General features: G+C 35.3%; 1 protein-coding gene across 4 annotated transcripts in view; it reads right to left on the reverse strand.

Annotated features, from left to right (window-relative positions):
• Nucleotides 1–26,271, reverse strand: part of FRYL (FRY like transcription coactivator) — a 268,553-nt gene that overhangs the window by 183,458 nt on the left and 58,824 nt on the right. For all 4 annotated transcript variants that reach the window (XM_061420109.1, XM_061420111.1, XM_061420112.1 and 1 more), the window contains exon 3: nucleotides 14,056–14,186. The gene's annotated coding sequence lies outside the window, so the exon portion shown is untranslated. The remainder of the gene's footprint in view (nucleotides 1–14,055; nucleotides 14,187–26,271) is intronic.

The raw sequence follows: 26,271 nt of genomic DNA on the forward strand, positions 1-26,271 counted from the left end.
AGTTCAAAGTGACCCTTCTTAAAAAGTCTTAGGTGAACTTTAAAACCAGCCAAGAGAAACTACTGAAGTAATACTGTTACACCAACTTCTAAAAACCTTCATATCTGAATCACAAGACCATTTGGCCGTAGCTATTTGGAAGAGCACACATTATAGACAAAGAAGGAAAGCACAGGAGAAGGTGTTGCAACCCAAGCTCCCATGATCTGTCAGGAAGCTATAAATCACATGCTAAAATGGTTCAGAATTATGCACAATGAAAGACCTAGATCCAAATTCCTAGAATGTTTTTTATGATGGAATGCTCCAAAGATAAATTCTAGCTAAACTGATTCATCTACCTCCAAGTCAAAAATTCAAAATTCTCTGTAAACAATAATAGCCACCGTGTATGGAACTGTGTATCAATTTCATTGCCATTTTTGGTAATCTTAAAAACAATGCTACATAGAAAATATCATTCAAATTCACAGGTGAAGTCAACTGGCCTAGAGAGATTAAGTAGCCTGTTCAAGGACACATAGCCAGTCACAGTGGAGCTCAGCTCAGGTTGGATCAAAGCCCCAACTCGACTCTGTTCTCAATACTTCACTGCCTCTCTCCTCTCACACTTGGAGGTCTTTCCAATATCACTTCTCTATCATGAGAATTCTCATAGACTCAGAGAAGGCGTGAAAGTAACCACCCACAAGGCTTCTCCTACAACCTTCAGTAAGTACTGCCTGAAAAGTAACCAAAGGCCCACTTAAGGAAGCAGTCCTACTTGATTTCAGGACAAGACCCTGACACTGGGGAAGGCTGAGGGCAGGAGGAGAAGAGGGGGACAGAAGATGAATTGTTTGGAAGGAATCATTGACTCAATGGACATGAGTTTGAGCAAGCTCAGGGAAATGGTGGACAGGGAAGCCTGGTGTGCTGCAGTCTGCGGGGTCACAAAGAGTTGTGCATGGCTTAGTTACTGAAAAATAACAACAATGAAAAGCTCAGGACTTCCAAAACCCATTTGCATAAAAAAGAATTCTTGAACTCCTTCAGACACTTACACATGAAAACAAGCTATCACTTGGGTCAAATCAGAAATTCTAAAGCAGACTGAAAATGACCTGGAGCTCAAGTTCTTCCATGATACTACTGTGCCCACCAATCTTTAATGACATCTGAATTTCAAAGGATTCTCCATCTCTTTTGGTCTGTTAGCATTTGAAATGGCAAAAGAAAAACTTCACCTCGATTTTTTCACAAGACTTTCTCTAAATTCCCTATTAATAGTCTAGTCTTTGATGAACACTTAGAACACTCTTTACTCATTTCATTCCCATCTTAAAACAAACTGGTCTGCCATGGTATTCCTCTACCCAATACAGGGTGTATCAAACAAAAGCAAGTTATTCGAGTGACATAAAATCTAACCACTGAGAGCAACGGTTCGACACAAACAAAACTAAAAAGATCACTTATTAAGAAAATCCAGTTGGTAATAGTTAGCATCCCCCACTCTTCACTAGTCACTTCTTCACTAGTCAGTTCAGTTGCTCAGTCACGTCTGACTCTTTGCAAACCCATGGACTGCAGCACGCCAGGTTATCCATCCCTGTCCATCACCAACTCCCAGAGTTCATTCAAACTCATGTCCATTGAGTCAGTGATGCCATCCAACCATCTCATCCTCTGTTATCCCCTTCTCCTCCTGCCCCCAATCCCTCCCAGCATAAGGGTCTTTTCAAATGAGTCAGTTCTTCATATCAGGTGGCCAAAGTATTGGAGTTTCACCTTTAGCAACAGTCCTTCCAATGAATACTCAGGACTGATTTCCTTTAGGATGGACTAGTTGGATCTCCTTGCAGTTCAAGGCACTCTCAAGAGTCTTCTCCAACACCACAGTTCAAAAGCATCAATTTTTTGGCGCTCAGCTTTCTTTATAGTCCAACTCTCACATCCATACATGACCACTGGAAAAACCATAGCCTTGACTAGACGGACCTTTGCTGGCAAAGCAATGTCTCTGCTCTTTAATAAGCTGTCTAGGTTGGTCATAACTTTTGGAGCCCCCCAAAATAAAGTCTCTCACTGTTTGCATTGTTTCCCCATTTATTTGCCATGAAGTGATGGGACCAGATGCTATTATCTTAAAGTTTTCTGAATGTTGACTTTTAAGCCAACTTTTTTCAACTCTCCTCTTTCACTTTCATCAAGAGGCTCTTTAGTTCTTCACTTTCTGCCATAAGGGTGTTGTCATCTGCATATCTGAGGTTATTGATATTTCTCCCAGCAATCTTGATTCCAGCTTGTGCTTTATCCAGTCCAGCGTTTCTCATGATGTATTCTGCATATAAGTTAAATAAGCAGGGTGAAAATATACAGCTTTGACGTACTCCTTTCCTGATTTGGAACCAGTCTGTTGTTCTATGTCCGGCTCTAACTGTTGCTTATTTACCTGCATACAGATTTCTCAGGAGGAAGGTCAGGTGGTCTGGAATCCACATTGCTTTAAGAATTTTCCAGAGTTTGTTGTAATCCACACAGTCAAAGACTTTGACATAGTCAATAAAGCAGAAGTAGATGTTTTCCTGGAACTTTCTTGCTTTTTGATGATTCAATGGATGTTGGCAATTTGATCTCTGGTCCCTCTGCCTTTTCTAAATCCAGCTTGAACATCTGGAAGTTCACAAGTCATGTACTGTTGAAGCCCGGCTTGGAGAATTTTGATCTTTACTTTGTTAATGTGTGAGATGAGTGCAATTGTGTGGTAGTTTGAGCATTTTTAGCACTGCCTTTCTATGGGATTGAAATGAAAACTGACCTTTTCCAGTCCTGTGGCCACTGCTGAGTTTTCCAAATTTGCTGGCATATTGAGTGCAGCACTTTCACAGCATCATCTTTCAGGATTTGAAATAGCTCAACTGGAATTCCATCACCTCCACTAGCTTTGTTCATAGTGATGCTTCCTAAGGCCCACTTGACTTCATATTCCAGGATATCTGGCTCTAGGTGAGTGATCATACCATCATAATTATCTGGGTCATGAAGATCTTTTATGTACAGTTCTTCTGTGTATTCTTGCCACCTCTTCTTAATATCTTCTGCTTCTGTTAGGTCCATACCATTTCTGTCCTTTATCAAGCCCATCTTTGCATGAAATTTCCTTGGTATCTCTAATTTTCTTGCAGAGATCTCTAGTCTTTCCCATTCTACTGTTTTCCTCTATTTCTTTGCATTGATCACTGAGGAAGGCTTTCTTATCTCTCCTTGCTATTCTTTGGAACTCTGCATTCAAATGGGTATATCTTTCCTTTTCTCCTTTGCCTTTCACTTCTCTTCTTTTCACAGCTATTTGCAAGGCCTCCTCGGACAACCATTTTGCCTTTTTGCATTTCTTTTTCTTGGGGATGGTCTTGATCACTGTCTCTTGTACAATGTCACAAACCTCCGTCCATAGTTCTTCAGGCATTCTGTCTATCAGATCTAATCCCTTGAATCTATTTGTCACTTCCACTGTATAATCATTAGGGATTTGATTTAGGTCATACCTGAATGGTCTAGTGGTTTTCCCTACTTTCTTCAATTTAAGTCTGAATTTGGCAATAAGGAGTTCATGATATGAGCCACAGTTAGCTCCCAGTCTTGTTTTTGTTGACTGTATAGGGCTTCTCCATCTTTAGCTGAAAAGAATATAATCAATATGATTTCGGTGTTGACCATCTGGTGATGTCCACGTGTAGAGTCTTCTCCTGTGTTGTTGGAAGGGGGTGTTTGCAACGACCAGTGCGTTCTCTTGGCAAAACTCTGTTAGCCTTTGACCTGCTTCATTCTGTACTTCAAGGTCAATTTGCCCATTACTCCAGGTATTTCTTGGCTTCCTACTTTTGCATTCCAGTCCCCTATAATGAAAAGGACATCTTTTTGGGGTGTTGGTTCTAGAAGGTCTTGTAGGTCTTCATAGAACTGTTCAACTTCTTAAAACTCAACCAAAAAGCATTTGGAATTTTATAACAAGTCCTACATTTTGATTTCTTCCTCCTAGGGAACTATGGTGAACACCTCAAGAGAGATATACCAGCATTCTATTTAAATGTTTATATTCCATGAAATCATTAACACTTTGTAATGAAATGAAAATGGTATCTTAATGTGAGTCTCAATTGTTTTTGTTAAAGTCATGTGAAACAGCTATATACTTAATCAGATTACCTAATCAGAGTGTTATAAAAATAATTATCAACTGTTCATTAAAGTGCAACAAAGGATCTGAAAAAGATGCAGACACATCGAAATTACAGTATTTTCCTATTGAAATATCACTCTTAATTAAAATGAAAGCAGCAAAAGAAAAAAGTACGTGTTCCTTAGTGGAACAATCAATCTTGATAGATATACTAGTGTTTTAAAAAACATTTCATACATAAAAATTCAAAAACATCAAACACTGCCATGATGTAGAATAAAAGGACAGTAGCATTACTGTGTCACTTGGTAGCCAAGAAACCTCAAATAATTTGGTTAAGCCTCCCTGAACTAAAATTTTGTGTAACAACATATCTTAAAGGGTTTTCATGAGGACTTAGATAACATCTGCTTGCTGCTGCTAAGTCGCTTCAGTCGTGTCCGACTCTGTGCGACCCCATAGACGGAAGCCCAGCAGGCTCCCCCGTCCCTGGGATTCTCCAGGCAAGAACACTGGAGTGGGTTGCCATTTCCTTCTCCAATCCATGAAAGTGAAAAGTGAAAGTGAAGCCGCTCAGTCGTGTCCGACTCTTCGAGACCCCATGGACTGCAGCCTACCAGGCTCCTCCGTCCATGGGATTTTCCAGGCAAGAGTACTGGAGTGGGTTGCCATTGCCTTCTCCAACATCTGCTTATTTAACCAATATTTATTGAGCAACTATTATATTCCAAACCCTGAAACACATCAGTAGACAGAGCAAAGTCTATGCTCAACTTATATTTTATTTGAGGGGAAAAAGAGAGAGGTATGCACTAAATGGGTAGACAAATGAGACCATTTAAGTAACTGGTAAATTAAAGCAAGGAAACAAGACCCAGAATAATAAGGTGTTCAAATAATGTTGATACATACTCAGTTCTGCTCAATGTCCCATTATCTCTGTTCTTGGTGAATTATAAAAGTCAGCCATAATATATTTACACTCACTTATTCTTGACTATAAACAGAATGAACAACAACAAAATTAAGGTTGATTCCATCTGAATAAAAATAACCCAACCCTGGAGATACAAGGATTTTGCAGCTGTTACAACAGAAGCCTGTGAAAACACACCGCCTGATTCTTAGGATCTGACTCATAACTATGCCTAACATTCATTCTCCTTCAATGGTCAGTCAACACTAGTATATTCTGAATCAGTGAAGAGCATTTTTTCCCCACCAACTCTTATGCCTGAAGATAAATATTAATATTAATAGAATTGGCATGAATAATATCTATCAGAAAATCAGCTTTTGATTACATAATTAGGACTCTACACAAAAAGTATACAGATATTTGAGGATTTATGAATAAGATTACATAACATGAACACAGGAAAATTGTAATTCCTTTTCCTATTAAGGAAATAGTTTAGTAAATAAATGATTTACTTCTTCACAACAAATTTACAACATTATACAGCCATATAAAGTAGAGTCTCTTTACTGTAAATTCTAACTGTTAGCTAATTATTTAATCAAAAAGCTCCATTACAGTAGGAATCAGGAGGGGAAAAACAAGTTAACCTTTAAGTTAAAAGTTTTAACCTAAACATAAAATCCATGTTTATTCCCTAGCTTTCTGATGTAGTGCCAAGTCCTTGTCTCTTAAGGTGAATTTGCTGATTACTCAACTATTGTCTTTCCCGTCTAGATTCCAGTCCATGTACATCACCTATGATAACCCAGTCTCAATTTCTTCAAAGTGGAGTGGGAAGTTAAAGGGCTCTAAGAGCAAAATCCTTCTTGAACACTTCTCTGACCTATGTGTAATTTAAAACAAATTTTCTTGAGGAATTCACTTCTGTGGAGTATAACCAAAGTATTCAACTTTGTTTATACCAAAATAACTTTCTTTTCAGCCTCAGCTTTTCCTGAGTTATGTGATACCTAATTAAAATACATGATCACAGTTATAAGTATAATTGGCATAAACAAGTTTGGTTGAAAACACAAGTCTTGGTAAGCCCACAACTAAACTTGTTAGGAGCAGAAGTGGTGGCAGGGGATTTAAACGGTGTGCAGTGTACTACCAGCAATTGTTAATATATTCTACAGAGAAATAGAAGATTTTAGGTAAATTCAGTGGGTTGTTTGAGAATTTCTATCAACTTTTAAAACACCAGGTTAGTTAATGTTTAGAGAAAGTTTAAAAAATGAAAAAATTTATCAAAAGCAAAGAAAAATGTTCTTCCAAATATCAACCCCTGCAAATATGCATATTTTTTTTAAAGAAACCGTAAACATCTATAAATACTTCTGGAGTTAAAAGACACAAGGTCAATATCTATATACTGCAAACTTATTCTCAATTTGTCCTCTCACAAAAGTACAATTATCAATTCATATGATTGATCCAATCCAATCTAAATTCCTTAGAAATAACTTTTATTTTGAATGAACAATGAAAGAAGTTGGAAACAACTGACTCAAGTACAAAGCTATGAGATTACATACCAGTTTTTCTCTAAAAGAGTACTTCCTTCTTTGCACTACTGATATGAAATCTCTTCATACTCTTGGTTTCTCCTTTCATTAAATAAGCAACACTGTAACACCCTTTAGAAGAACTGTACCCAGTTCTTTGAATCACTTCTGAATAAACTATTGCATTATCTCTATCCCAGAACCACCAGCAAACAGGAGGTAAAATTTACTCACGCTGGTTCTAAGGAATCAATGGTGTTAATCATGTGCATAGACTGGTGTAAAACACGGTATCAACTTTTGAGATTAAGAAAAGGACTTTATTGGTAAAGTGAAATTTAAGAAACCAAATCTTTGTACAGATATTGCCAAAGAAGTCCATTAAATTAATTTTAATAGTCATTTCCTAAAGTTGAGATTTATTTTTGAAGAGAAAAACGAGGTAAGAGCAATTCCACAAAGGACCTGTAGCCTCTGAAACGTCAAACAACAGATTCTTCAGTTGTTTCAGTTCCATAATTTTGCTTTATTTTGACTGATTGGTAAAAATGATATACAGTAAAGAAAGTCTTTTAACTGGCAAATCGAATGCTTTTTTGCAAATTAATATAAATTATAAAATCCCATTATTATAATTTATAACATATATATTATGTCCAAAAATATGTAAAGTAGTCTTTTAAAATAAAAAAGGAGCCATATTAAACTAATGGGCATAGGATATTACATTTAAACACAGGTCCCTTATATAGGAGTTTGAGCAAGCTCTGAGAGCTGGTGATGGACAGGGAAGCCTGGAGTGCTGCAGTCCGTGGGGCTGCAAAGAGTCGGACACGACTGAGTGACTAAACTGAACTGACAGTGAAGAAAGCAATTAAATGATTCAAGATTGAAAGCTAAAGACTAAATTTCTAATAACATAAATAACTACATATACTTATATATTCATATTGCTTATTTATGCATATCTACATTATTGAACACAAAACTAACTGCTGAATGATTCACAGATTTTAACTGAAATTAAGAGTCACTTTATTTGGGGGGCTCCAAAATCACTGCAGATGGTGATTGCAGCCATGAAATTAAAAGACAGTTGTTCCTTGGAAGAAAAGCTATGACCAACCTAGACAGCATATTAAAAAGCAGAAACATTACTTTGCCAACAAAGTTCCATCTAATCAAAGCTATGGTTTTTCCAGTAGTCATGTATGGATGCGAGAGATGGACTATAAAGAAAACTGAGCACCAAAGAATTGATGCTTTTGATTTGTGGTGTTGGAGAAGGCTCTTGAGAGTCTCTTGGACTGCACGGAGATTCAACCAGTCAATCCTAAAGGAAATCAGTCCTGAATATTCATTGGAAGAACTGATGCTAAAGCTGAAACTCCAATACTTTGGCCACCTGATGAGAAGAACTTACTCATTTGAAAAGATCCCAATGCTGAGAAAGATTGAAGGCGGGAGGAAAAGGGGACGACAGAGGATGAGATGGTTGGATGGCATCACTGACTCAATGGACATGAGTTTGAATAAGCTCCAGGAGTTGGTGATGAACAGGGAAGACTGGTGTGCTGCAGTCCATGGGGTCGCAAAGAGTCAGACACAACTGAGAGACTGAACTGAACTGAACTAAGGAGTCACTAACCATCAGTGGTCTCACCTCCATTTTATACACTCAAAAGTGAAGAGTGAAGAGTATAAAAAAAATAACTTCTACTACCAGTACATTCTAGATATCAATATTTATTTCTTCTTAAAAGTTCCTTCTCTTTTCTTCTACATAATATTTTAACAGAAAGCATGGTTTCTTCTAAATATGACTCTATTTTTCAAAATGACAAGAAATAGTGTTAAGGAGAATACAAAGAAATAGGGATACTGCCCTGGGGAGCTTGAACTGAAATACCTTTGAAAGGTAACTTGGCCTTGTCTACCAAAATTTTCAATGCACACAGAGATTTATACTAAGAAGCAATCATACAAAAGCATAAAGTAATACAATAAATAGATAATAAAGTAATAAAAAATAAATGAATATTTATTAAATAATTACTTCTAATAATTTACAACTAAAGTCACTCTAAGTGTTCATCAATAAGAATAAACTATTGTATCACACAATGGAGTGCATAGTTTAAATGAGACAGAAAAATGTTTATGATGCATTAAATGAAAAAGCAAGTATTGAAACAGTTTAGATAGTAAATATCATTTTTAAATTCTATAAATAAAATGCATAAGTGCATATTAAATACACATGGAAAACAGCTATAAATCAAATTTCCAAAGGATTTAGAGAAAATCTTTTCTTTCTACTAAATATTATGTTAATTTATACGAGCAGTTAAGTATTCCCTATAATAAAAATCAATAATCATAAAGAACATTTTAATATCTTAAAGTGTTTTAATCAAAATAGTAAAGCAGGCATTTTTCATCATCTTCCTAAAGATTTTCTTTTTTAAAAAATATTTTCTAGCTACTATATGCAAATCTGATTTTTCTCCTAACACATGAGTACCATGCTCTCAAACTTTAAAATGCATTATATTCAACTTTGCAGAATTATATGAAACAAAGGTACTGTGACACAAAATAATCACAATTATATTCAAAATTGTAGGATTTTTTTTTTATAGTTCACCTCAAATACTCCTTATCTTTTAGAACAAAAGAATGGGACTTTTAAAAAAGTGATTTCTGTAACAATAGATAAAACTCAGTATCTTCTTTTTCACTTATATATGGTATAAGTTGCAACAATAACATTTTTGTCAGTAAGCATAATCAAAATATTTTCCACAATCACTAAACTGTTAACTTCATTAATGGCTTTATCTTGATCTACAGCAATCAATATTTCTCCATCTCAACTCGAAGCAATCAATATTTCTCCATCTAAATCCTAAGCAAAATTTCTGATACTAAAAACATTTATGCCAACTATATATTTACTCTATTTAAAAATTTTTTTAATATTTAAACTTTCAAATAAAGATTTATGCTCACTAGAATGCATACTTGTAAAAATAATTTCACTTTTCTAAAATACTTTTTATTAAAGGGTTGAAAACACATCTTTACTTTACCTCCTTGTTGATGTTGGTGTTTGTCATAATGACTGTGACAGAAATGGATTCCACCTTCCTGATCTATTGTCTTCTCTGATGAAAGCAAACCAAGACGTTTCAATTTCAGTAACCTTGGAGAACTTTCCTGAAAACTCTCTCCAGGGCCCAAAACCATATTTCCCAAAACAAGAGGAGGAGCAACTCTTTTCAAAAATTCCATATTAAGGTTCTTCTACATTACTGGACCCACAAGTACACAGAAAGGTTTTTGTACCAACTTCCTTGATGAGAAGGTAAGGTTCACTCTTTGTGTCAAAGAGCAAAGAAACGTCATGTGAACTTAGGTTGGTCAACTACCAGCTGTTTTGAAGCTGATTTTTAGGACATTTGCTGTTCATACTGATAAGAAGTCAAACAGCTACCAACTGTGAAACTGCACCTCATATATACATATACAAGTGCATGTACAATGGGTGGTAACAGCAATACTGAGACTATAAAATGCTTAGCATCCATCTAGTTTAACGTTTAGACTTTGAAAACCTACACTGTGATAATGTTAGGACAAATTTACTTTGGTCTGAGGTGTGTCTTATTTTAAACACACTTAACAGCTGAAATGTGAAACAGTAACTTGAATTCAAAAGATAATTCTGATCATTCCAGAAATTCACTAGCAGACTGCAGGAAGATCAAGTTTTATAGAAGGTGAAAAGGAATAATTTAAAACTATACTGTATTATGAACATCCCAATGTACTTTTACTTTTATTTTATTTTCTGCTGCTGTGGTTCTGCTTTACCTTCTGGTGGTTGTTTCATTTAAAAGTTTATCTTTTCTAATACATCTGTGGTGGTGGTGGTTTAGTCACTAAGTCATGTCCGACTCTTGCAACCCCATGGACTGTAGCCTGCCAGGCTCCTCTGTCCATGGGAATTCTCCAGGCAAGAATACTGAAGTGGGTTGCCATTTCCTTCTCCAGGGAATCTTCCTGACCCAGTAATCAAACCCAGATCTCCTGCACTGCAGACAAATTCTTTACCAATTTGTACCAATGTACTTTTAAACACACACCAAAAAAACTTCATTATAATCAATCATAAGTTATAATCTTAAAATCATAAGTTATCTACAGTAGCAAAGGAAATCTTGGGATGAATTACTAAAAAAAAAAATTGATAATTTAAAATATATGAATCTAAGAAAATAAAATTGAACAGTTTAAAGTATAAATATTTAATTCAATAAACCCAGTAATCAACCTTACATAATTTATTTCCAAATAACTAAGCATCCTATTAAATATTTTAAAATAGCAAAAGTAACTGATCCTACTGCCTTATTATAATCCAGAAGCATGATAAAATGTGCCAGTGAAAGGTACTAAATAAGACTTTGTGCACTTTAATATCTTCTTTTCTCCCTTTCTTTGCCTGCCCTCTGGTGGGGTTACTAAGTGACCAAGAAAGAAACAAAAACAAACAAAAAGGAACAGATAAGACATAAACTTCCCTAAGTAGTCAAATTGATAACTTTGAAGGATACACACTTAAGAGAAAAAAAAATCTGATTCATTTAGTGAAACACAATCTTTTTCTTCCAGCACTCAGTAGGAAGAGAAATGATCTACATATATTAAAAGATGAAGCATAAAGTTGTCTACATAGATATCAAGGAAATTGCTGTAATATAAAAACAAGTAAATTTCTGGTCTGAATTGTGATGTGCTTAGTCACTCAGTTATGTCTGACTCTTTGCGACCCCATGAAGTATAACCCACCAGGCTCCTCTGTCCATGGGGATTCTCCAGGCAAGAATACTGGAGTATGTTGCCATGCCCTCCTCCAGGGGATCTACCCAACCCAGGGATTGAACCCAAGTCTCCAGCATTGCAGGCAGATTCTTTACTATCTGAGCCACCAGGGTCTGAATAGATGAGTTTTTAATCCTTAACATTAATAAGGAAGTCAATTATTCTCTATTTCATTCACTTAAAAAATATTAAGTAAAAATCCTCTATACATAAAGCATTAATATATTATTAAGGTTCAGAGGAAATTTAGAGGATTTATTCACGCAAATCCTCTCTCATGGAATTCTACAGTAAAAAGGAGGGAAAAAAAACAAGGAAGTCAAGTAAAGGACTCAAGTTTCTTGCCCTAAAGCAAGACTATACCAACTAGAAAGAAACACTGACTTTAAAAAAAATCCTTCTCAGAAGTAGATTCTCTCTTAACCCTGGAGCACAGAAGGATAAAAATTATGTGATCATCCTATTGCCAACACACTGCAAAAACAAACCGGTCAGAACCATAATCCACGTCCTTTAATAACCTAGAAGTTATCCCTGTATCTTCCCAGGTTTTTATTTTTGTTTCTTCCATCTCACCTCATTCATATTTTTTTTTTTTTTACAGAATTTTATGCATGTGTACACAATTTATTAATTTTGCATTCTAAGATATACACAAGGTCAGCATTTCACAAAACTTATTACTATTCCAAAAGCAGTTATCATGAAACACAGTGATTATATAAGTCAATCAAGCAAAAAGAGCATCTATTAAATTTTCTTATCATGTCATCTTTTATACTTATTTTCAAATAGAAGCTTGAAACATGATATAGTATTAGAATAGGAAGAGAGAATTTTACTTTATAACAATGATCACTTTCCAAATATTAGACCATATATAAAAATAAAGTACTGTCACCAAAGCTCATCTGAAGGCTAGCATCTCTATCTTTTATTTATTCCAAAACAACCCCTGCAGAAACTTAACTTAAACTGAAGGACAACTGGCTTATAATATTATATTAGTTTCAGGTGTACAAGATAGTGATTTGACATTTTTATACGGATAATTATGAAATGATCACCATGGTAAGTCTAGTTACCACCTGTCACACACACAGCATTACTACAATATTACTGACTATATTCCTATGCTATACATTACATCTCCATGACTTATTTTATAAGTAGAAATTTGTACCTCTTGATCTCCCTCACCTATCTCACCTATATCCCCATGCCCTCCCCTTTAGCAAGCCTGTTTGTTCTCTGTGTCTATGAGCTATTTCTGATTTATGTGTGTTACTTTTTTTGAGATTCCACATATAAGTGAAATCACATGGTATTTGTATTCCTCTGCCCGACTTACTTCACTTGACATACACCCTCTAGATTCATGCTGTCCTTTTGTTTATTTCCTCTCTACTGATATGGTCTCTTGTTCTTTAAAACTTAGTTCAAGTCCCTCGTGTCCAGCTCTTTGCAACCCCATGGACTATACATAGTCCATGGAATTCTCCAGGCCAGAATACTGAAGTGGGTAGCCCTTTCCCTTCTCCAGGGGATCTTCCCAACCCAGAGATTGAACCCAGGTCTCCCACATTGCAGGCAGATTCTTTACCAGCTGAGCCACAAGGGAAGCCCAAGAATAGTGGAGTGGGTAGTCTATCCCTTCTCCAGGGGATCTTTCCAACCCAGGAATCGAACCAGGATCTCCTACACTGCAGGCTGATTCTTTACCAACTGAGCTACGAGAGAAGCCAGCACATTGAAACTTACGTGCGTTGTTTTTCTCAGGTCCCTTTGTAGGTCTTCCTTATCTGTGGAGCCCAGGAATACAGTAGTGTGCAACAAACACATGCTGATTATGAGGGCAAGTTACCTTCATGTTTGTTCACGATATACAAGACAACCACGCATGTCACTGTTAACCTCACTGTTCTAAACTACACTTTCAGTTGGAAAAAGAAAGGGCAAGGATTAGGTGATATAGGAGAGACCACAGATTTTTCTCAGACTTCCTTCTTTCAACAAATGTTTGCTGAGTAGCTTCTTTAATAGCCTGTGCATGATGCGAATGCACTAAGGATTTATCTTCATCCCCAGGAAGCTTAACTCTCACAACTACAAGACTCCCTGTTTGGCTTGGCCAAGGCTTTGTTGAGCCTGCAATATGTTCAATTTCTTCTGTCCAATAACGTCCTTTCTTTGCAGGTGTGGATTCCTAATAAACATCTAGGAGCCAAACTCCTTTTCAGTGTCAGCTTTTGGAGGACCGTCCCTAAGACATAACAGCGAGGGATAAAGCATGAGCCTGCAATATCCATTACTAGCTGAATCTACGACAGCGAAATGCCATAAAGCTATTTCTAAGATCTTTGGTTGATTATCAAAACTTTGAACTCTTGCTATAACGGTTAAAGAATTAAGAAATTGTAACAGTTATAAATTATAAATTATAACTAACAGGGCTAGTCACTCAAAGACAGCATTTAAAAATCTTTTGAGACCTGTAAGTCACTATTTCGCCTTTAGAATATTTATTATAATCTTACCGTGGAATTCAAGACAATAATTTCTTGGTGGTAAGCTGGATCATCTAATCCTGGCTGTGGGACTCTTGAGCAGTTTTGAGAATTAAGCATTTAGGTGTTAATCATCCAAGATTAAATAAATGGCTTCAGCTCTGAAGAAAAACAAAATATGAGATTGATACATTAGACATGTTTATAATAAGTACATCTGTGTGTGACCCACATCCACCCTTACTTATGAATATATTATATTGCAGGGTCACTAGGTGCTACAGTTATCCTCTTTCAATTAGTGTTATGTTTTTTCTAAGTTTTTATTATGACAATTTTCAAACTAATACGAAATTATTGAGACTATTATGATGAACCCACCCTTATCAACTCATGGCAAATCCTATTGCATTTACATCTTCACCTACCCCTTAACCCCTATCCCACCACTCTGAGTCATTCTGAAGCAAATTCTAGGCATTATACCACTTTATCTGTAGACCATTCTGTATGTCTCTTTCTAAGACAAAGATTTGCTTTATAAACATAAGGCAATATCATTGTAATACCTACCATTAATTCACAATAATTTCTTTATTACATCAACTACCAATCACTGCTCATATTTCTCCAACTGTCTCATAAGTGTCTAATTCAAAGCTAAACAAAATCCATACAGGCAATTGTTACCATTTCTCCTAAATCCCTTTTAATCTACAGCTGTTTTTTTTTTTTCCCTTTCCCTTCTTCTCTTTGCAGCGACAAACAAAGCTTTAACAAGCCAAAAATTGAGCAAATACATCAATACCCTAACTGTTCAATAATAAATTAAATCCATTTTCATTTTATTCACCAAAATAATCAGATTTGCAAAATAGTTCATATATCCACTAGGCCTAATATTATCCCATCTGCAGACACTGTTTATGGTGCACATTTTTCAAAGTCCAACTGTAATAACTCTGAGCAGGTCCTGGATTATGAACTACTATACCTTATATGTAATAATTTGATGACTACTAAGAATGAAACCAATGACCAGAAGGAGTTATCTTTTAACTACATATAAGGCCTCACATGCAATCATATACATTTCATGTTTTTACTATCATGAAAGGTTGTGCATTTTTCAAGTTAAATACGCCACATTTTTAATTTGTCATTGAACCACAAATCAACCTCATTTTAAATCACATCCTGTTTCTTACTATTTTCCTGTTTAATGAATTTAATTCCCAGCCCAAAAGAAAGAACTACTTCCTAAAATATTAATTGTGTACTTAAAACTTCTTAATCTGAAATTCCTTTAGCCAAGTTAGAAAAATATAAAAATATTTCATTTATTCACAATGCATAATCAAATAAATTATTACTAAAACCAAATCTCTGAAGCCCCAACACTGGTAAATATGAAAATACTACTTTAATATAGATGTACTCATTCATAATCAATTATCATTCAGACTTATGGAATTTTTAACTGCCCCACCAAATATTTCTGCATCTACTAACAACACTGACTCGATGGACGTGAGTCTGAGTGAACTCCGGGAGTTGGTGATGGACAGGGAGGCCTGGCGTGCTGCGATTCATGGGGTCGCAAAGAGTCAGACACGACTGAGCAACTGAACTGAACTGAACTAACAACATGGTATCTACAATCCCACCATAACTTTTGATACTTTATTTTAGGTTCATGGAATCATTTCTCCCTCAAAGCAAATAAAGCTTATGTGACAAACAGCATATCATTTCTTGCCTAGAGTGAGCAGAGCAGTCATGCACTGGTCTGTATTTAATGAAATTTATACTATTTTTGTTTTGTTCAGGGGTAGTTTGGAGTTTTTTTGTTGGTGGTAATGGGTTTTTTTTGCGGCGGTATGGGGGGGCGCAGATCAATTGTACTTTTATCTTCTCTGCATATAGACTACCTAAAATGGAACTTTTATTTTCATTTTACTTGATTAATTTGGAGAATAGTTTATATATAAGAAGAGTAGTTTTTTGGGGGGTGGTTCACATTCCACAGCACGTGTGTCCTTAGTTTCCTGACCAGGGATTTAAACCACACCCCCTGCACTGGAAGGCAGAGTCTTCACCACTGGGGAAGTCCTGAAAAGAATAAATTTTATTACTACTTCTATACTACTACTTTTGAGATGGTCAAGGTCAGAGAGGTCAGGTAACTGCGGTCGTGGTACACACATGACCGATCCTGTTGTTTCTTATTTTAAAATAATAAGCTCGTATTTAACAAGAGTGACTTAAGGAGGTCAGACGGCATTTGACAACACTGAAAAGAAGACTGTAAATTAGTCAAATAGCACAAGCTTTAAAGATTCAAGGCTTTAAATCAGCAATAAGACTAATGATCTAGGACCTTCCATGTATAATAAAGAGAACAGTGGCCCAGCTCTGGTGCTTGGAAGGATTCTCAGATCAAATGAGGTCCTTCAGGGACAACTCTGCTTCACTTTAGTCTAGAAAGTAAGAGAGAAAGTTGAATAGGTGCTCAGGTAACATATTAACCTCATTTCCTTTCTGAAAAGGATTATAAGAATAATGAAGAAAAGAAAGGCCACAAATCTAATGTACCCTAACTGCAGTAAAACATCTGACATAAAAATCTCTGATATACATTGATACAGAAAATTATAATCTTGAACAAATAGAGTAGAAATTAAGAAAAAATGAGTTTCAGTGATGTTCAATGTAAGTACTCTCAATATTTACAGGCTTGGAATACTTCATAATCTGAAAAGGAGAACAAGAAGCTATGGTTCTAAGCACAAGGTAGATTTGAGCTCAATATAATAAAAAGAATAACTTAATTATTATATAATTCATTTAAAAGCTTCTTCGTGAAGAACTGGAGTTCCTGCTGAGTTTTTAGGTAAAGATTGTTCAGTTAAATTCAGTTCAGTCGCTCAGTCGTGTCCGACTCTTTGCGACCCCATGAATCGCAGCACTCCAGGCCTCCCTGTCCATCACCAACTCCCGGAGTTCACTCAGACTCACATCCATTGAGTCAGTGATGCCATCCAGCCATCTCATCCTCTATCGTCTCCCCTTTTCCTCCTGCCCCCAATCCCTCCCAGCATCAGAGTCTTTTCCAATGAGTCAACTCTTCACATGAGGTGGCCAAAGTACTGGAGTTTCAGCTTTAGCATCATTCCTTCCAAAGAAATCCCAGGACTGATCTCCTTCAGAATGGACTGGTTGGATCTCCTTGCAGTCCAAGGGACTCTTAAGAGTCTTCTCCAACACCACAGTTCAAAATGCTATAGAAAGGGTTATACCACTGAGTCAAAAGACTAAGCTGAATTATTTCATAGATTCCAACTTGAAATTCTAAATTTCACTTTAATATATATTTTGTACTTACACTTGAATACTGGAAAGTGTGATGACCTAAAGATTCAATATTTCAACTAAAGAAAGAAACCACAATGTAAGGTATGAAATCTATAATGGAAAACTGTCTTTCTATTAAAATTATTCTGTGAATATTGGAAGACCTCTTTAAATGATGCAAAAGACCAAAATGATGCAATAATTTTCAAATAAATTAGAATAATCATAGCTCCTATCTATAATGGCAAAATAAGTATGTAAAATGGAAAATGAAATACTTTTTTTAATCTGCCAAAGATTATGGAAGATGTGAAAAATCTATGCACAAATACTCAAGTGTAGGCAGCAAATAATTACTCAAATTATCCGTTGTCTGACTGACAAAATTTATTAAAATAAAGAATTTATAGTCATCCCTTTAATTAAGAAAGAAAATTAATGATTCATAAATCAACACTGACTCCACTGCACTAATTTTTAGAAATTCATTTTTTGTCTTACTTTATAAATGTTTTAATTTTTACAATATCTAAAACAAACCTGCATTTTAATCTTCTGCCATTCTTTTTAACCTTCTACCAAATTTCAACTTTCGAGAAGTATGGAAACTTACGATGCTGACTAATGCAATCATGGAGTACACAATATCACCTGCTAAAAGTGCTGTATAATGGCACTGAGCTAGAATAATTGGGCTCGCTGCAAAAATCTAAATCTCTTGCTGATAAAGCAATGTTCTCTGCAGGTAAATTTTTCTATATTTTGTTGATTTTACATTTTTAGCAAAAATAGCAGTTATAATCATACTACTTGTCTTAATGAAAACAATTAGGAAAATTTTCCATTCACAAATTCAAAGGGAAGCTTTCTGTAACAGTTGCATTCACTGAATCATACAGACACAGCCCCAAAGTACATTTTCTAGTAAACTGGTGAATGAATATGTATTGTTTAGAATAATTTTCCTTTTACATTTCTACAGCATTACATTTCTATAGTATTTTTAACCCATTCAATAGCATTTCTGTTGGCACAGGAGAAAAAAAAAAAAAGAACTAGATCACAAAACTATCATATAAGTGCCCTACCTACTCATCTAGACTTAAATAAGAAGAAAAGTTTTGGACAAATGTAGAAACAGCCCAGTAAGACATCACCTCACTAAATCTGGAATTTTCTCCCATCCCTAATTTCTAAAAATCCATTGCTGTAACTATGTATGCCACATATGAATTTATAAAAATCATACCTTTAACAAATATTGAGCAGAACTATGTGCTAAGAATCAGGGACAGAGAAGTGAACAGAACGGACAAAAATCCCTAGGCTCACAGGGCTTACCTTCCAGTAGGAGCTTGAAATTTTTGTAATCCTTCCTTTGAGAGTCTGAAAAAAGTGTTGGAGGCCTCTCCTTCCAAAATGTAAACACAGCTAATCTTGCAGGGTTATGAAACTCTATAATCCAATTACTAATTATGGATTAAGAATTCCTGATAAAAACCCTCCTTATGCTTACTTTCTGTCTGCCATTTATAGTTGATAGTGTCATAATTTTACTATTTGTAGTATTAAGAAGTAATATAGTCATCCTTCTATATCCAGGAGGTAATGGTTCCAGGACTCCTTGTGGAAACCAAAAGAATCAGATGCTCAAGTCCTTTATATAGAAGTTTACAGTATGTATAAATAACCCATGCAAATCCTCCTTTATGCTTTAAACCCTCTCTAGATTATACAATACCTAATACAAGGTAAATGCTATGTAAATAATTATAAATAAAATGCTAATTTTTTGGTGAGCAGTAAACTCAAGTTTTACCTTTTGGAACTTTCTGGAATTTTTTTCTGAATAATTTTAATCCAAGGTTGGTTGAATCTGTAGATGTGGAAGATATAGAGATAGAGAACCGACTGTGCTTTTTCTTACCCATTAAAATGCTTAAAGCCTTCAAATTTCAATAGAATGTGTTCTATTTATTCTATTTGTACCTCAAACAAATTTCTAGACTACTGACAGAGAGTATCCTTTATCAATCTTAGTTTTTCCAGGAGAAAACTAATCCTAACCTCTTCAGCAACTTCATAAATAAACCTTCTGATTTCATTATTTATTCTCTGGACCTTCTTGAGTTAAAATTCCCACTCCCCCTGCTCAACTCTTCAGCTGAACTCTCCACAGAAGTTACCTACAGTCCTTGCATGAAGATATTTATGCTCAAGAGAAACCACAATAAAGCTTTAACCTTAACAGAAATCATCAATGACCCCCAAATTTTTATTCTTGCTTTTCACAAAAAGAGAGTGATCCACTAGTAAAAAGCTTTTTATTTAAAAATACGACACCTAAAACTAAGGTTATTACCATCTCTAAGCAATGTCTTATGCTTTTTATACCTATGAGTGAGTGAGTGAAGTCTCTCAGTCGTGTCTGACTATTTGCGACCCCATGGACTGTAGCCCACCAGGCTCTTCCGTCCATGGGATTCTCTAGGCAAGAATACTGGAGTGGGTTGCCATTTCCTTCTCCAGGGGATTTTCCCGACCCAGGGATTGAACCCAGGTCTCCCACATTGCAGGCAGATTCTTTAACCTCTGAGCCACCAGGGAAGACCATTTTATACCTATAATTTTTTAAAATTATACATTGGAAATTACTCTACCTAATTATGATCCTAAGGTCCTAAAATACCAAACATTAAAGAAAATTATGAAAATATGATGTATATATTTTATATGTTATATGAAGCAACTGATAGTAAAGAGGTCTCAAGACTAATCCAAATTTTAAGTTATTCAGAAAAATGAAGAAGTAGCTAGGCAAGATCACAGAGCAAGTAAATGGCCACAATTTCATCTCCAAAGTGTGTCTTTTCTCTTTTTCTCTGTTTATAGTCTGTAAACTTAAGAGAGGTCTTGCTTTTATAAGAGCAACTATGAAAGCACAAACCCCCACTGATGTTTGGCTGACCTATTTCTGCGAAATTTATAGCACCAAAATAATTTCTCCAAATTTAAGGAAGAATGATCATCTGTTATCTGCAGCCTCATAAACTGGATCAAAAGCCTTTAAAATGTCTATGCTCTTTGACCCAATAATTCTACTTCTAAAGCTTTTTCTAGGAAGATGATCAGAAATGCAGACAGATTTATTCACAAAGGTATCATTGTATTATTATTCCTATGAGCAGAATACTGCAGGGGAGGGACAGGACAAAAACAGACAATGAAAAAAAAAAAAACAAAAACAAATCATGGTATAGTCACTAGATGAAATGTTAGCCATCAATTAAAAACCATTTACTAATATGCCATAATATTCACTATATATTTTTAAGTAATAAGTAGAAAAACAAAAGTCTTTATAGTACCTTCGCAATTACTAGAGATAAAACTACATTTAGAAATAAAGAATAAACTTAGAATGATAGACTCAAATTGTCAAGGCAGTCAATGTCTCTAAGCCCATGTCCTTATTTATAAAATAAAGATAATAAAAACCTCTCAGGGCTATCATGAGAATTCACTTGTGGATGAAAAGTGCTTAAATGGTGCTTGACCTAAGTACTCAAAGGTTATTATTATTATTTATTAACTCATATCCCATATGCTGATAGATAAAATCTGTAATGCTTCTAAAAAAAGAAATGAAGAAATTAAGTTACTCATAATTCTAATACCAAGAGATGGCCACTATTAATTCATGTAAATATCTGGGTTAATTTTTTTCAGATCTTTTAACATGCATTCAACATTTTATACAATTGGTGTTAAGTTTTACTGTTTCTACTGGTTACAAAATACTGTAAAATTTTATAAATATAGTATATGCATTTCATCATTCCACTGGTATTGAACTTAAGGCTCAGTTCTTCACTCTATAAATAAAACTGCAATGAATATCCTGATTGGCAGTCTTTGCATACATCTTTGATTTTTCCCTCAAGAGTCTAAAATCAGAATTTCTATCTCAAATGATATGAAATACACTTGGCCTTACTTCCTACTGACCTCTATAGAATGTAGACACATACTAAGTGTTCAAAGCTGCCAATTTATCTCCTTTCTCCATGGGTACTTCAAAGATATTAACTGGCTTTTTCATTGTAAGTTTTCTGCTGTGTTTTGGTACAATTGCTTGTCAAGTGTTCTCTTTTTGCACTTATTCTATTTAAAGAAGTTCACTTTTCCTTTATATCACTCTAACAGCCTAAACACAATTTGAGTGTTCGTAACTTCAGTACATTCCTCAAAAAGATTCTTAAGAATCTACTTTGTATGACTAGAAAAAGAAGTCCTTGTCTTTCAGAAACACATCCTAAAATATTTACAGATGATATGTATGACAGAGGAACTGCATCAAAGTAAGTGGGAATTGGGGAAAGGGAATGGATAGAATTAACAAAGAGCTGATCAGTGTTGAAGCTGAAGAATGGGTATATGAACATTAATTCCACTAATCTCTCTGTTTAAAAATTTATCATTATATTTAAATATTAAATACAATATTTATATAAATGTATAAATATTTATATAGATTTTCTATTTTATATAAATATTTAAATATTAAATATCTTCAAGGGGAAATTGTTTTTAAAATAAATCTTTAAGAAATAAATTAAAATCTACAAAACAATTATAAACTTCTACCATAATTCAATGATTATAAAAATATAAGACCAAAAATATTTAAGCCAAATTCAAAAGTGAAGTAAACAACTACAGTATTTAGAATCTCTCAATTACACTTGCCAGTAATTCCCACAGATATAAACCTACTACAATGCCTTTTTCCAAACCATGGCTTCAGCATACCATGCTGATTCTCCAAGACAATATTAGTATTTATATTGTGCATTACAAGAATACAATTATGCCTCTGTATGTGCCCACATGAATATTTGATAAGTAGTTTTATTATGTACTAGTATTAAATAATCCAAATTCTCTTGGTGCTTAAATCACATCTTGGTACCAAGCTAGGCACATCATAAACAATACTTGCAGCTTAACAGTTAGATCCACCAAAGTGTTTATTTCTACCCAGAGGCATGCAAGTGTAATGAAAATACTACCTCACTGCACATCTTTAGTACTGTGGGAAAATGTCACCTGTACATATTTCTAACTATGTAGAAAACACTGTATCTTGGAGACAGGTCATGATAACAAAAGAGCATAGCAAAAAGAATTAAGTAATATATCTAGCGATAAAAGGAGAAGGAAATGGCAACCCACTCCAGCATTCTTGCCTGGACAATCCCAGGGACAGAGGAGCCTCGTGGGCTGCTGTCTACGGGGTCACACAGAGTCGGATACGACTGAAGCAACTTAGCAGCAGCAGCAGCAGCAGCAGTGATAAAAGGATCAATGGCTGTTCCCTAAGTTTAAAGCAAGGAAGAAACAGACAGACTAGACACATGTTTTCTAAACTCTCTCACTGCAGTTGAAAAAAGAAAAAAAAAAGAATTTTGCATAAATGAACTTTTAATACATTTTATATAACATGCCAATATAAATATACCCACAGGATACATTTGATACATTTGCAATACACTTTAATAGCCTCCCACCCAGTCACTACCCACTAAAATGATAATCTTGACTTCATAGTTTTAAATACTGAACTAAGAAATTGGCCTGCAAACAAAACAAACCAAAAAATGGCCTGTAACTACTCCTGCTTACCAAACAGAGCAGAAGAATTCCTTTCAACCCTGTATAGAAAATAGCATCAGTACTTGTCTGGGAGAATGGGGAGCAGGGTGCAGAGACACAAGTGGGCAAGAATCAAAGGATTGCTATTTAAACACACACAACTGGCCACCCACAAGAGGAGAATCTCTCACATCTCTTCATGTTCTAAAATTCTGTGCTTCTGAAAGCACCGAGATTATGAGTCCCTAAAGAGCAAGAAATTCATTTTATATCTCCCACAGCACCTAGCAAGCCAGCTTTCATAAAAATAATAAAGTACTAAATAAAGATTAAGTTCAACTAATAATATGCAAAATAAGCATAAACATAAAAGTTTCTGTCCTTTAAATGTATGTTTTCCACATTCTATTAAATGTAAAATCAATGCTATTGTATATTATTTACAAACTCACAAGCATAAAACTGTTAAAATATATATATATATTATGTAGCAGTATATGTGTGTGTAATAGATAATATACATATCACAAAACTACTATTAATATTCATGCTATTTTGTTCATAAAGGTATTAGAAACAATTCACAATAAAATTACTCTAAAACTCAGAATCAAATCAAATTACTAACTTTTAGTTTCAATAATACGTTTTTTTCCCTGCATCCTTAATGACACTATTAATGAACAAAGAAATAAGCAATGGCCCCAGTATAGAAGAAAAATAACAACAGAGTACTTGAAAATGTAGAACTTTTCTAACTCAACCACGATTTCTAGCATTCTAATGTCTAACAGTTCTAGGCTCAAACAGTCTCCTCTGCTTCTGTCTAAGAGGGAACAGTTTTCTCAAAAAAAAAAAAAAAAGTCAATGACATTGTAGAGTTTTCCTATACACATTAACTTTCAATAAACTATGATGGCTTATTTTAAGTGGGTGAAAGATGAAAAAGTCATACAAAAGTCTATGTATGACTTCCAATTTTAAAGCCCAATAAATCCTTTTACAAATAAGGACAATAAGATCAATCTTTATCCCTTTTAAAATGTTATAAAATGACATATGATGCAATAAGACACCTTTTTCATGACAACCTGAAAATTTAACACACCTCTTGATTTCTTTCCATAAGCTTTAGTCCAAATTCCCATTTCTTCAAGGTTCTGAATTAAATTTGAAAAAAATTTAGAATTTTACTAAAATTAACATAACTTCTGATTTTTTAAGAGCAAAGTATTTACAAATATGTTTTTGTTACTTAAAAGTATAATTTTTTTTTTCGCAACTGTTTAAGAATCATGGGTTTATTTTTTGTAACTCTTTGGCTATCATCCTTGTGTATCCTGACAGCGCCATGCGTGTCAGCCCATGTCAATCAAGATGGGTGATTACGAAATGCCAGACTCCTAAATTCAATGTTTTGGAATTCAGTGGGTAAATAAAAATGCTGCTTTGGGGATATTTAAAAAAAAAAAAGTATAATGTATTTTAACAGGCCAATTCTAAGTTTGCAGTTCTAGTTAACACTTCTCACTTATTCTTGGATTTCTGAATTTTAATTACTACTAAAATTAAACATACCTTTAAAAACCTTCATGGAAAAAAAAACTTGAATTGCTCCTTGAAAGAAATAAAGGAAATCGAGAATTTGCGTTGGCAGCAGAGAAAGAAATAAGAATTGGGAGTACAGGATTCAGGGTAGAATGAGCCTCTGTAGAGGTTTTTCACTGAAGAACTAGAGAGCACCTGGAACAATATAACTGGACCAGTTAATGTTGAGGAATCTCCACAAGCCACAGCGGGATGGACACTTAACACAGACCATGGATCCACCCCGAGCTCCCAGAATCTGCTCTAAGTAACACTAACACAGATGCTACCACAGCCAACCAGGAGCTTACAGGCCAGTTGGAAGAGAGATACATGGGACAACCCTTTTTAGATGCTTTGAGAGAAGTTACTTAAATATGTTCAAGCAACAATTGGGTACAAGGGAGTCACTCATCAATTTAAATGCAGGACGGGACAGGAAAGACTTTGCCAAGGAAGTGGTGCTCACAGCCTCCACTGCCAGGGAGTAACTGGAGCTACAATCTACAACTACATGAACGGCTTTTTGCCTCTCTCTGAGGAACTGGCTAGCTGTTGACAGAAGAGCCAGTTAAGTGACATATTAAAGCTTAATAAACATGATTAATAAATATGATTTTTTGCTGTAGGTCTCTGAAACATGACTTCCTACTGTGACAGGCTCCAAAGCTGGGTGCTACCACATACCCTCTGAATTGCACAGCAATGCCTGTCTTGTGTGTGTGAAAGTGGAAAGTGAAAAACCTGGCTTAAAGCTCAACATTCAGAAGACAAAGATCATGGCATCTGGTCCCATCACTTCATGGGAAATAGATGGGGAAACAGTGGAAACAGCGTCAGACTTTATTTTTGGGGGCTCCAAAATCACTGCAGATGGTAACTGCAGCCATGAAATTAAAAGATGCTTACTCCTTAGAAGAAAAGTTATGACCAACCTAGATAGCCTATTCAAAAGCAGAGACATTACTTTGCCAACAAAGGTCCATCTAGTCAAGGCTATGGTTTGTCCAGTGGTCATGTATGGATGTGAGAGTTGGACGGTGAAGAGAGCTGAGCACTGAAGAATTGATGCTTTTGACCTGTGGTGTTGGAGAAGACTCTTGAGAGTCCCTTGGACTGCAAGGAGATCCAACCAGTCCATTCTGAAGGAGATCAGCCCTGGGATTTCTTTGGAAGGAATGATGCTAAAGCTGAAACTCCAGTACTTTGGCCACCTCATGTGAAGAGTTGACTCATTGGAAAAAGACTCTGATGCTGGGAGGGATTGGGGGCAGGAGGAAAAGGGGACGATAGAGGATGAGATGGCTGGATGGCATCACTGACTCGACGGACGTGAGTTTGAGTGAACTCCGGGAGTTGGTGATGGACAGGGAGGCCTGGCGTGCTGCGATTCACGGGGTCGCAAAGAGTCGGACACAACTGAGCGACTGAACTGAACTGCCTGTCTTTTATTCCCGAAAGGTTACCCTGGGATTGCCTCCTCCCTGTGTTTATGAAAGAAAGTATTGAGTCAGATAAGATTTACACTGATTGACAATTCATCTCATTCTAGATATTTATAAAGGATAATAAGCAATTTGTTCAGATCAACATTCTCTGTTCAGAAAATAACACATTTCAAAGTTAGCAACAAAACAACATTCCAAATCA

The sequence above is a fragment of the Bos javanicus genome, chromosome 6 (assembly GCF_032452875.1).
Source record: "Bos javanicus breed banteng chromosome 6, ARS-OSU_banteng_1.0, whole genome shotgun sequence".
NCBI classification, from domain to species: Eukaryota; Metazoa; Chordata; class Mammalia; order Artiodactyla; family Bovidae; genus Bos; species Bos javanicus.